This window comes from Chiloscyllium punctatum, chromosome 5, assembly GCF_047496795.1.
Source record: "Chiloscyllium punctatum isolate Juve2018m chromosome 5, sChiPun1.3, whole genome shotgun sequence".
In the NCBI taxonomy this organism is placed as follows: domain Eukaryota; kingdom Metazoa; phylum Chordata; class Chondrichthyes; order Orectolobiformes; family Hemiscylliidae; genus Chiloscyllium; species Chiloscyllium punctatum.
The window spans coordinates 101659254-101672081 of record NC_092743.1 but is presented as its reverse complement, the minus strand read 5'-3'; the positions used below and the strand labels follow the sequence as shown (position 1 = coordinate 101672081).

Here is a 12828-nt window from a genome sequence, read left to right as displayed (position 1 = left end):
GTTCAGTGATGACATATAAAAGGATACTTGAGAATACACAGAATAGATACATTCCAACAAAAAAAGAAAAAAACGTGAGGGGCTAAGCCTCCAACCCCTCTACCTGCAGTCAACTAAAAAGTTAAAAGTAATATAAAATTTAACAATAAAGTATACAATTATGCAAATATGGGTGCTAAGTCAAAAGATTGGACAGAATATTTAAAAAAAAGCAAAGAATGGCAAAACAAAATTGTGAGAAGGATAAAAGTAGAGTACAAGAGAAAGCTAGCTAGAAATATTTTAAAAACGGAAGGACCCTGTAGATATTTCAGAAAACAAATAGTTAACAAAGTGAATGTTGAATCATGAGTCAGAGGAATGAATGACAATAATTGGCAGATTACTTCCACAGGTATTTTGCTTTGCTGTTCATTATGCAGGATACGAGGAAAATCCCAGAAATAGCTGTAAATAAGGAAATGAGAAACTCAAGACAATTATAACCACCAGGAAAGTGAGCAAACTGTTGGAGCTGCAATGATGACAAGGCTGGACTTCATCAAAGTGTATTCAAAGAAATAGTTAGTGAGATAGTTGATGCATTGGTTTTACTTTTCTAAAATTCCCCAGATTCAGGGAAGGTCCCATTAGATTGGAAAATAGCAAATGTAATTCCTTTATTCAAAATGGGAGGGACATAGAAAGCAGGAAACTACAGGCCAGTTAGCTCAACATCTGCGTGAGGGAAAATGTTCAAAGCTGTTACCAAGAAAGTGATAGGAGGGCAGATAGAAAAAGTTCTAGGTAATCAGGTAAAGTCAACATCGTTTTGGCAATGGAAATCATGTTTCACGAAGTTACTGGACTTCTTTAAAGGAAGAATGTGGTTTGAGTACAAAGGGAAATTGTGAATTCATTGTACTTAGATTTACAGATGGTATTTGATAAGATACCACAAAGATTATGGCGGAAAATTAAAGTGCTTGAGGTAGGGCATAATGCTTTAGCATGGCTAGAAGATTAGCTAGCTATTAGCAAACAGTGTGCAGGCATAAATGGGACATTTTCTAGTTGGCAAGATGTAACCATCCCTGTCCCCAGCACAGATCTGCTGAGGGCTCAACCTTTTACAATTTGTATAATGAACTGAATGAAGGGACCAAAGGTATGGTTGTTAAATTTGCTGATGACACAAAGATAGGTTCAACTAATTAGTGAAAAGGATAAGGAGGCTGGTTCAGTGTGTGGGCAAACATCTGGCAGATGAAGTGTAATGTGGAAAAATTACCACTTTGGAGGAAGAATAAAAAATAAATACTTATCTAAATGTAGAAAAATTGCAGAGCTCTGAGACAGAGATCTGGTGTCTTAATACATGAATTGCAATAGCTATACAAGTTATAGTATGTTATTGTTTACTGCAATGGAAATTTTATACAAAAGGAGGAAGATTATCCTTCAGCTTGAGAGCGCATTGGTGAGACCATATGAAGAATGCTGTGCACAGTTCTGATCTTTTTATTTAAGCAAGGATGTAATTGTAATGGAAACAGTTCAAAGAAGGTTCACAAGACTAACACCTGAAATGAGTGGTTTGTTTATGAGGAAAGGTCTGACATTCTGGACTTGTATCTGCTGGAGTTTAAAAGAGTAAGAGTGACTTGATTTTGTCCATTTAGGGCAAAGTGAGGTGACATTGTTTTTCTGACACAGGGTTGGGAGTCTTTAGTACACTCTTTCCCGAAACAGGGGGAAAATTAATTTTTCAATATTTTTAAAATAGATAAGATTCTTGATAAGGGGTAGAAAGGTTATTGGGAATAGGTGGGAATGCAAAATAACCTTATTAAATGTGAAGCAGGTTTGAGGGGGCTGAATGACTGCCCATAATTTGTATGTTTAAACACCATCACAGACCAATTAGTTGAATAGCTTGTCTTTACACTTTTTGTTCTATGTTAGCAATTTGCTTTCAGTTTATGCTCCTTTTTGTTAAACTGAAAGATAATGGGCCAGGAAAAATGATCATATTTATTAAATACATTTGTTTCTTCCCTCAATACTTTAGAAGTACCTCACACCTATTTTATCTCTGTGTATACTTACATCAGAAAACTGCTGGGCATCAAATGTTATTAACTTTTCACAAATCTTTTTAACATACCGAACCAGGTTTGCATATTTGTGTACATCATTTCCATGAAATCCAGTAAATCCAGTAAAATTACAGCAGGAATTTTCAGAAACTGCAATATTCAGTCGGCTAATGCCAGGGATGGCCAGACTGTCCTATGAGGAGAGATTGGTTTGGTTTGGCCTGTATTCACTTGAGCTTAGATGGATGAGAGGGGATCTGTTTGAAACATATAAAATTCTAACAGCTGGACAACTGGATGCAAGGAAGAACTCTCTTTCTCAAGAGGAGTGATAGAAGATCCTTTGAATATTTTTAAGACTGGGTAGGGCTAGGTGGAGATGTTGAGTAAACAGATCAGCCATGATCATATTGAGAAGTGGAGCAGGATTGAAGGGCCGAATAGCCTACTGCTGCTCCTAATTTCTGTGTTTCTACATTTCAGGTACTGGATGTATAATTTCTTCAAACTATATTATACAGTTGTTAGAACAGAAAGATTAAAATCTCAGAACAAAAATCAGGAACTCACTCAACATACAGAGTCTAATTTCAGTCATTTCTCATCTTTGTTCACTGAGGAGCATAAATGTGGTCTTTCAGCCAAAGAGAAAAAGAGAAGATTTGTAACTCTCACAATCTTGAGTCCTCCCAAAGTACTTTACAGAAATTGAATTATTTTTTGAAATGTGATTTATTTTGTAAATTAAGAAAGTGGCAGCCAAATTGCTCTCAGCAAGCTCCCATGAACTCCAGTGTGATAATGACCAGGTAATAGGGTTTCAGTGTTGTTGGTTGAGGGATGAACACTAGATATTTTGCCTGCTCTTCTTCACAACAGTTAAGTGGGATCTTTTATATTCACCTGACAGAACAGAGAAAGGTTTAGCTCAGTTTCTTATCAAAAGGACATATAAACCTAACCGCATGTACCAAAATTGTAAAGGGAATGTTTATTAATAAACTTGTGATTTCTCACAAATAACCCAGAGAGGAAATCACCTCTTCAAAAGGTGCTGCTGCAAAATACTCTCTCGGCCAAGTGTGCAAAAATTATGAGAATTCCAATAAAATCTGCTGAACAGGAAAATTCCTTTGCTTATCACATCAAGTTCAAATAATCCAGAATGCTGACCCTTTGGTCCAACTGGTCTGTGCCAACCAAGTCTCCCAATCTAAACTTAATCCCATTTGCCCACTTTTGGCCCATACCCCTCTAAACCTTTCCTATTCATGTGTCTATCTAAATGTCTTTTAAATGTTATAACTGTACCTGCATATACCACTTCCGCTGGCAGTTTATTCCACATATGAGCCACCCTCTGTGTGACAATGGGGTTCCTCGGGTCCCTTTTAAATCATTCTCCTCTCAATTTAAAAATATGCCCCCTAGTTTTAAACTTTGCAATTCACCTTACCTATGCCTCTCATGGTTTTATAAACCTCTATAAGGTCACCCCTCAACCTCCTGCTGAATCAATTTGGATCTTGGACAATCAAACCCTATGTTTTTTGGCAAAGTGTACTGAGTATTTTGGAGGGTTCTTTGCCATGAAGCCGACTAAGATTTCTCGCTATATCTTACCAAACTCACCTCATTAACTACCTACCCATCCCAACAGCATCCCTCCATCCAATTCTAGCCCCATCTTACCACACACTGTTCCTGGAATAATCCACCGCTGTCAGGATGTCCTGGAATGGACCACCATTGGTGCCATCTTTAGAGACCCATTGTGCACACAGACAAGCAGTGTTCGTCTGCAGTGGCCCTAATTGGTCCCTGACCTTTGCCCTGGACAAGGCAGACAAAGGAAATTTGACACCTCTCTTTGTGAAAAGGGGTTTGGTGGTCCTGCTGGATGGGACGATGCAGAGGCTGGATGTCCTCTTCCCCAGTCCTAGCAGAGCAGGTCACTATACCAGAACATGCTAGCCTGCTCCACAGTCCTGGGTTAGTACAATCTCAGCCATCTAGAGGAATGCATATCAATGCAGGAAGAAAGTCAATGACTCTCTGCCAGCATAGGAGGCACCATCTTTTCTTGGTTACCTCAAAGTAATATGAACATAAAAACTAGAAATTCAGCCCCTCGAGACTGTTCCATCATTTAACATGATCATGGCTGATCTCAGCTTGGCCTTTCCTACCCACTAGATCATAATCATTTAATTTAGCTAAGTGAAAATCTGTCTATTTTCTCCTTAAATTCATTCAGTATCCACATGCCCACCACGCACTGTGGTATTAAATTCCACCGATTCATACTCTCTATCTCGGCACCTGTCAGCATGGCTTGCACTCCACCACTCTACTGTCTGTAACATTTTCCTTCACTCACTGTCACACACCCCAGCCCCCAAAATCACTAACCCTGCATGCTCTCTGCACTATCTAATGACAGCCATCCCACCGACATCAAAAGTAAGAGCTGTTGCACTCACTTTTATACCTCATGATACCTCCTTCCAGGAAGAGAAAACAGAGCAGAAAGAGAGAAGGCAAGTAGTGTGCTGTTGACATTTGGATCCTCAACCCTTATGTGGAGAGCATTTGGATTCTGACCGCCCAGGTGGCTGACTGACTGTCCAAGGTATCAGAGGCTGATACGGACTTACTGTGCTCTGAGAGAAGACTTCAGTTAAGACTGTTGACAATGATGACAACTTTCCTGCTTTGCTTTTACTCACCCAAAGGATAGGTGTGTCACTGGCTAGGCCAGCATTTATTGTCCATCCCTAGTTGCCCCTTGAGAAGGAGGTAATGAGCTGTCTTCTTGAACCACTGCAATCCACCTGCTGTGGTTTGACTCACAATAACATTAGGGAGAGAGTTTCAGGTTTTTGACCCAACAACGGTGAAGGGGAGAGGATATATTCCCAAGTCTGGATGGTGAATGGCTTCAAAGGAACTTGCAGGTGGTAGTGTTCCTATGTAACTGCTGCCCTGGTCCTTCTAGGTGGAAGTACTCGTGGGTTTGGAAGGTTCTTACTAAAGAGTCTTGGTGAATTTCAGCAGTGCATCTTGTAGATAGTTCACACTGCTGCGACTGAACAATGGTGGTGAAGGGAGTGGGTGCTTGTGGAAGTGGTGCCAATCAGAGTGAGTTATCCTACAGCCCAAGTGAAGAGCTCAGGGATGTAGCCTCATCTAGTCCATGACATAGGCGTCTTTACAGCAGCATTACAATGAGAATTACCTGTGCAGCCCGAGGTGTAACACTGAAGTGCCCTGTAAGTGGATGACGTGCGATGGGGTTCTTGGTGTCTGGCACCAGTTGGATACCAATGCGTGGCTGGTGTTCATGGAGTATGCCCTGACAGACTGGTGTACTGTGTGCAACATGAAGATCCTTTGGAGCAAGCAGTGAGTTCCATGAGTGAAATGCCCACCCAATTTCCCTGCCAGATTTCTCAACATCCAATTTGTTCGAAGCATTTGGTAAGATAGAAAGTCGGACATTAATAAGGTGAGTTGCAGCATTAGTGAGGGATTTAACAAGCTTTAATTCCTAACTTGATGCTACACAGCATTATCTCTTGGCAAATTCACAAAAGATGCAGTGGGATGCTGCCAATATTGAGACATGCCTCACGACACCCTCACACCATTCCGCCCACATCACTCAAACCCTTGTAAGATTCAGCCCCATAACAATCCATCTCTGGGCTAACAATATGGTCACTGTCTTCTTGAATTATAGCTTAGAATACACGGTTATTTCACATTTATCTACATACTCCCTTGGATGCAGGGAGAAGAAAGTGAGGACTGCAGATGCTGGAGATCAGAGTCGAGAGTGTAGTGCTGGAAAAGCACAGCAGGTCAGGCATTATCCAAGGAACAGGAGAATCAACGTTTTGGGCATAAGCCCTTCATTCCTGATGAAGGGCTTATGCCTGAAACGTCGATTCTCTTGCTCTTCGGATGCTGCCTGACCTGCTTCCCTTGGATGCATACATGACAGAGACAGCCTATGGCCATAAAGGCACTGGTTAGTGTGATAAGCTGAGGCCGCAGATAAAACTGCATCAGGAAACACTTGATGTAACAACTGGCATACATAAATGAGGTTTCCTCCAATCAAACCCAACAATGTATGATTGGAGAGGGATGAGATCCAAGATAATGAATGTAATTGGAAGGAGTGCAGCTCAATTTCACCAGAATGTTATCAAGGGCCCAAGGAATTGAATGCATACAGTGTTTACATAAACTAGCCTCATAATGACTGGAATATAGAAAGTTAAGAGTAACTTAATTAAGACTTTTAATATTTTGAATAAAGTGTTGAGTAGATAAAAGGAGATGGGGATTGTCACTGATGTGGGAGACATGAACAAGGAGACATAACCTTGATCTCAGAGTCAAGTCATTTAGGAGAGAACTGAAGAAACACTTTTTCGTGCAAGGGTAGATCAGAGTGTAGAAATCTCTGACCCAAAAAAAGCAGTAGATGTTATTTCAATTAATAATTTTATATCTTGACTTCAACAAATCTTTGCTGAGCAAGGTTACAAAATGATACTTAGCCATGGCAGGTAGGTGAAGGTGATCCCTGATCAATTAGCCATGATCACAGTGAATGAAGGAGCAAGCTAAAGGGAGTGAACAGTCATCCTTTCCTTTGGTGTAACAATCTGAATTGGTGTAATTTTTAACAGCCCAATCACTCTAGTTCTGATTGATGTACAGGAGTTCTCCTTCAAACTGAGCATTGCTTTTAATGTGATTTTGTTAGAAGTTGGCTAATCTTATGGTGGGAGGTCTTGCAAAGAAACTATAGCATTCCTACATTTAGGCCAGAATCTCTGAGTTTGGCTCTCATGTCAAGATGGTTGGAAGATGCATTTGTAACATGGCCGAACAGGTTAATTGGCAGTTTGTAAATCATCCAACGTGCCCAAAGTTGACAGGATTGCTTAACTAACTTGAAGAAAGCAATAGTAAATCACTGGAAATACTTTACCCATGATCTTGGACCAATCCAACTGAAATCCAAGGCCCAACTCTCAGAATGAAGAGAGGAGAAAAGAGAGACAGAATCACTTGGGAAAAAGTATTGTACTCATTTCTTTTGTAAGAAAATAGGAAATATTGTTCATTAATTGCTGAAGAATATTTGAGCAAAATATAATCAGTCTTTCAATCACGACGTTACAAAGCTTCTGAAAGGCCTAAAAGGTCTTGTTTGAGGTATCTCTGTACCTCACGTACTAAGTGTACATTCACATAAATTGGCTAACATTCACGCATGCACTCAACTCACTAAAGTAAGCTGTTTTTGTGCATGTAGCTCCATACCGAATTAAATTTTATTTCTGTCAGTTTAAGTGTTTATAAAATGTTATAAAGTGCAAAATACCAATAAATTTCATAACAATTATTAAATTAACATTTGTATCAGAAAGCCTGAATCAATGTTAATGATTTATTTCATTACACTGCATAACCTTCATGTAACCTATTTTAATGCAAGTCAGCTTTTCTATTTGAACACAATGTTTTTTTACATTAAGCAAGAGGGTTCACTGAGGTTTGCAAATCCGTACATCTATGATCCTTGGTGCTGGGACACTAGTAAAGCATCAAAACTAGTTTTAATTACAGAGGTATGCTCTGTAATTGAAAAATGAACATCTGAGATCTAGAACAACTCGTAATCTGACTTCCGACTGCGCTCACTGTAGATTTCTTTTTAGAAGCTGAGTATGGAACATATTCTAGTTGCTCATTGAACTAATCATGATTTTTGTTTAAATTCAAGGAATACACAAAATGGGTTTCGAGGGATATGGGCCAAGTGCTAGAAAATGATACTCGATTAGGTTAGGATATCTGGTCGGCATGGATGAGTTGGACCCATGGGTCTGTTTCCGTGCAGTACATCTCTATGACTCTATATATAAGACAGATACAGAACAGTACAGTACTGAACTTTGCATCCTGTTCACCTGTTGCATGCATCATGGAACCCCTACTGTGCAGGCGCAGGCCATTCAGTCCATCAAGTCTGCATCCACCCTCCAAAGAAAATCCCAACCAGTCCCACTCCCCCATGCCTGTAACCACATAGCCAACCCACACATCTCTGGACACCATGAGCAATTTAGCATGGCCAATCCACCTAACCTGTCCATCTTTGTGCTGTGGAAGATAGCTGGTGCCCCCAGAGGAAAGCCACTCAGACAAAGGGAGAGTAAGAAAACTTCACTCAGTCAGGTGCCCAAGGGTGGAACTGAACCAGGGTCCCTTGCACTCAGTGCTAACCACTGAGCCACCGTGCTGTCGCAAATCCACACAACGGCACTCACCCACCTCATCCTCCCAAATTACTCACTCTTCTGGTCCTTTGTACTTCCTATTCCTTCATGGGGACATCTCACCATCTCTTCTGCTCTTGTATGACCGCGAACTGCTTTTCCATCCAATTCCATCGGACTCAGTTCCTCCCTTTCTCTCATTGAAGAAGGAATTGACTCAACCCCACCCTGATGTATCTACAGCATCCCATGTGATGTACAGGTAATCCCAAGGTTCATTACACCTGACCTGCAGGACTGACTGTGGCTAACCCATGGACTGGAAACAGATGAGCCACTTCACACTGTGGAGATAGCATCTGATAGACCACTGTCCCTTTTGACCCTACTAAAGACTTTCATTCAACTTGACACAGACACTGCGCTGGACTATGACAAGCTGCCACCTCTCCTCATGAGTTAAAAAGCCATACAAGCCAAAGGCTGGCCATGTCAAAGTAAGCACAAAGTAAGTGAGAAAGGAAGCTAAGAACAATAAGATGCATCCTGTACAGATGCGTGTTCCTGTGAGAAGCAATAAAGTTCTAAGTGGTCTAAGCTCAAAAGTGTTGTTAGTTGATCCCAAATTAGCAGTGATGATGTGGTGTATGGTTTGGCTATACTGACCATAAATTGAACATTACACAGGTCATTACAGCGCAGTACAGGCCCTTCGGCCCTCAATGTTGCACCAACCTGTGGAATGAATCTGAAGCCTACACTATTTCATTTTCACCCATATGTTTATCCAATGACCATTTAAATGCCCTTAAAGTTGGTGAGTCTACTACTGTTGCAGGCAGGGTGTTCCATGTCCCTACTATTCTCTTGTCCTATATCTATCACCCCTCAATTTTAAAGTTATGTCCCATCGTGCTAGCCATCACCATTTGAGGAAAAAAGGCTCTCACTATCCACCCTATCTGATTATCTTATATGTCTCAATTAAGTCATTTCTCAACCTCTTCTCTCTAACAAAAACAGCCTTAAATCCCTCAGCCTTTCCTCATAAGACCTTCCTTCCATACCAGACAACATCCCAGTAAATTGCCTCTTAACCCCTTCTAAAGCTTCCACATCCTTACTGTAATGCAGTGATCAGAACTGCACGCAATACTCCAAATGCGGCCGCACCAGCATTTTGTACAGATGCTGCATGACCAGCCTGGATAAATGGTGGCAGAGGATGGTCTTCATGGAGAATGGAAAATGGCGAAGACAGAGAAGCAAGCAATATGCATAGAACACAATGAGTGGACAGAGTCTGCATCGTACTGGTACAATGACTGAACCCACACTGCTGGCATCACTCCGCATCGCAAGCTAGCCATCTACACAACTGATCACCCACAGGGAAGGCACATAATCACTCACCACAATAATAGTTTCTTCTCAGTGGAGAGTATCAATTTACAATATAGCCCCTAAAATGTGATAGACACTGTATCTTTGTGACTTGAGCAAGGAATATCAAGAAATGATTACCAAGAATGAAGCAAGGACAAAATAAACATTACTCCATTTCCTACTTACACACTGAATAATTATCAGAACACAGCTCTTAATAACACTCTCCTATTTTCTAGGTTCATTTTGGGCATTTTATTATGGTTCTGTAAATCAAGAAAACATTTTAAAAGTTGCAGCTTTGTCCTTGACTGGGAGTTACTTCTGACGCACTATATCATGAAGCATGAATCAACATAAAGTAGTTAAAGAATGAGCCCAGAGGTACCTCAATTATCCGAAGGACACGGGCGGGGAATATTTTGTTCAGTTAATCAAATGCTGGATAATCGAATGCTGGGTTACATAGTTAGCCAAGCATTGCAACCTTGCAATCTCGATCGGATAATCCGAAATTCAGTTAATCGAATGCCGGATAATTGAGGTTCCTCTGTAATCAGTTTCTGATTTAATAAGATTTAATTTCAAGCTGGAAGTAAATGATTTGTAATTTCTAATAACACTGAGAGGCAAGAGGAAGATTTGATCTCATGATGTTTTCCTAACCCAGCAAATTTCCACATTTCTAAGAAAACAGAAATGAAATATATTATGCAACCTGGATTATTCTAGTCTCCACATTGCACCCAAGGGGCACTACAGAAATGGAATGGAGGTTTACAAAAGTGATACCAGAGAGCAGACCTGTAAATGACAAATGAGAAATACAGATCCAACTTGTCTTGTATATTTTATGCTGGAGGTCCAGTATGTCATTTCAAATCATACAGTCATAGAGATGTACAGCAGAGAAACAGACCCTTCGGTCCAACGCGTCCATGCTGACCAGACATCCTAAATTAATCTAATTCCATTTTCCAGCATTTGGCCCATATCCCTCTAAACCCTTCCTATTCATATAACCATCCAGATGCCCTTTTAATGTTGTAATTTTACCAGTCTTTACCACTTCCTCTGGCAGCTCATTCCATACGTACACCATCCCTCCTCATGAAAACGTTGCCCCTTAAGTCCCTTTTAAATCTTTCCTCTCTCACCCTAAACCTCTAGTTCTGGACTCCCCCTACCCAGGAAAAAGACCCGCCTTTTACCCTATCCAATTCCCTCATGATTTTATAAACCTCTGTAAGATCACCCCTCAGTCTCCAATGCTCCATGGAAAAATGCGCCAGTATTTTGATATTTTTATTTCCTTCTGGGAGAGCTAAGAGGTTATATTTATCCGAAAAGGTTGCACTTGCTAACATTCATTTCTCGAGAAGGGTAAAACAAGGGTAACCTGATAAGGTTATGAAAGGGCTTGATGATGTAGGGGAAACGAAAGCTAGGGGCCACACATATAAGATAGTCACTACTAAATCCAAGAAGAGATTCAAGAGATAACTCTTTACCGAAATAGTGGTTAGAATGTGGGACTACCTTACACTTGGAGCAGTTCAGATGAGAAACATAGGTTAGGTTATGAAGAGGTTAGGGAAATCAAGAGGGAGAAGAGCTGAGGTTGACTCCCAATTTAGCAACATGTTAACATTAGAATTCACATTCCTTGTTTCAAATTCTTTCATGGTTTACCCAAACACTATTTCTTTTACATCCTCCAGCACCAGACCCTCTTCAAATAACACCAAGCGGCTAATTCTAGCCCTTTGAGTATCCCTGATTTTGGCAGTCACGCCTATAGTTGCCTAAGTGTTGGAGTCTGTCTACTCTCTTTCGTCCTTTCAAGCAGACCTTCAGAATTACCATTTTGACCAAACATTTGGTCATCTGCCTTCATTAATATCTCCTTCAGCGTCTTTGTATCAAATTCTGTTTAATAATATCCCTGTGGAGCTCCTTTTACAAAGTTCAGGGGCTATATCAATACAAGTTGTTGGAAGCCAATATCATTATATGCATATCACATATAGTAGAAGGACTAGATACTTAATACACCGCCAAAAAGGCGGAATACCTTTATATCTGCTCTCGTCTCTGCTGTGAAATATGTGGGTTAATGCCCACACCAGAAACCTCAGAACGTCATCTTGGTTGACATTTCATAGTGCCATTGAGGGAGCATCAGAGATGTCACCTCTCAGGTGAGACATTAAGCCGAGGTCCTGTCTGCCCTGTATAAAATAGAAAGATTGCAGTTATATTCCACTTTTCATCACCATCAGACAGCCAATGAAGCACTTTTTAATGTCACTGTTGAAAATTCAGCAGCTAATTTATACTTAGAAAAACCCCACAAGCAGCAAGCTGACAATGACAAAATTAGATGTTTTCTGAGGTGCTGACTGAGTGATCAATATTGTCCAGGGCCCTGGGAAAATTCCCCTGCCCTTCTTCAAAATAGTGCCATGGATCTTCTGTACCTACCCAAGTTGGCCTTGGTTCAGCATCTCACCCAAAAGGCAGCAATAATACACAACACTGGAGTGTTAACCTTGAGTTTTGTGCTCAAGCTCGAAAGGATGACTTTAACTTTCTGCACGAGTCAATATTGCTACCAACTGAGCCATTGCTGAGACAGCCCTGATGTGGACATGAAAGATCCCATGTCTCTCTTTGAAGAGAAAAGAGAAGGAGCATTTTTCTGGCGTGCTGCCCAATATTTATAGCTGCTCTATTTCCATACATTATGACACTTCAGAAGTATTTCACTGTCTGTGTAGCATTTTCAGATGCCCTGAAATGTATAATTGAAGTCAAGTCCTTTGCCATTTAAACTCACTTGCTTGTTATTCAACCTAAACTAATGTTATAAAAAGCCAGGTCAGTCAGTTTCACCATCATGATGGGAAATCTTTCATAAATTATAATCCTGGACAAAATTAAGTTACTTATAAGATCATAAGAAATTCAAGCTAAAGCTTCAACAGCCATTAAGCTGTTGACCCTGCTCTGCCAATCAATACAATCAACACTGATTTGATGTGGCCTTAACTTCATTTTCC

At 40.5% G+C, this 12828-nt stretch overlaps 1 protein-coding gene across 3 annotated transcripts in view; it reads right to left on the bottom strand.

Annotated features, from left to right (window-relative positions):
• Positions 1-12828, bottom strand: part of znf516 (zinc finger protein 516) — a 156321-nt gene that overhangs the window by 139441 nt on the left and 4052 nt on the right. For 2 of the 3 annotated variants that reach the window (XM_072570869.1, XM_072570870.1), the window contains exon 2: positions 11841-11997. The exons of the other annotated variant lie outside the window; for it this stretch is intronic. The gene's annotated coding sequence lies outside the window, so the exon portion shown is untranslated. The remainder of the gene's footprint in view (positions 1-11840; positions 11998-12828) is intronic. 3 annotated transcript variants of the gene reach the window in all.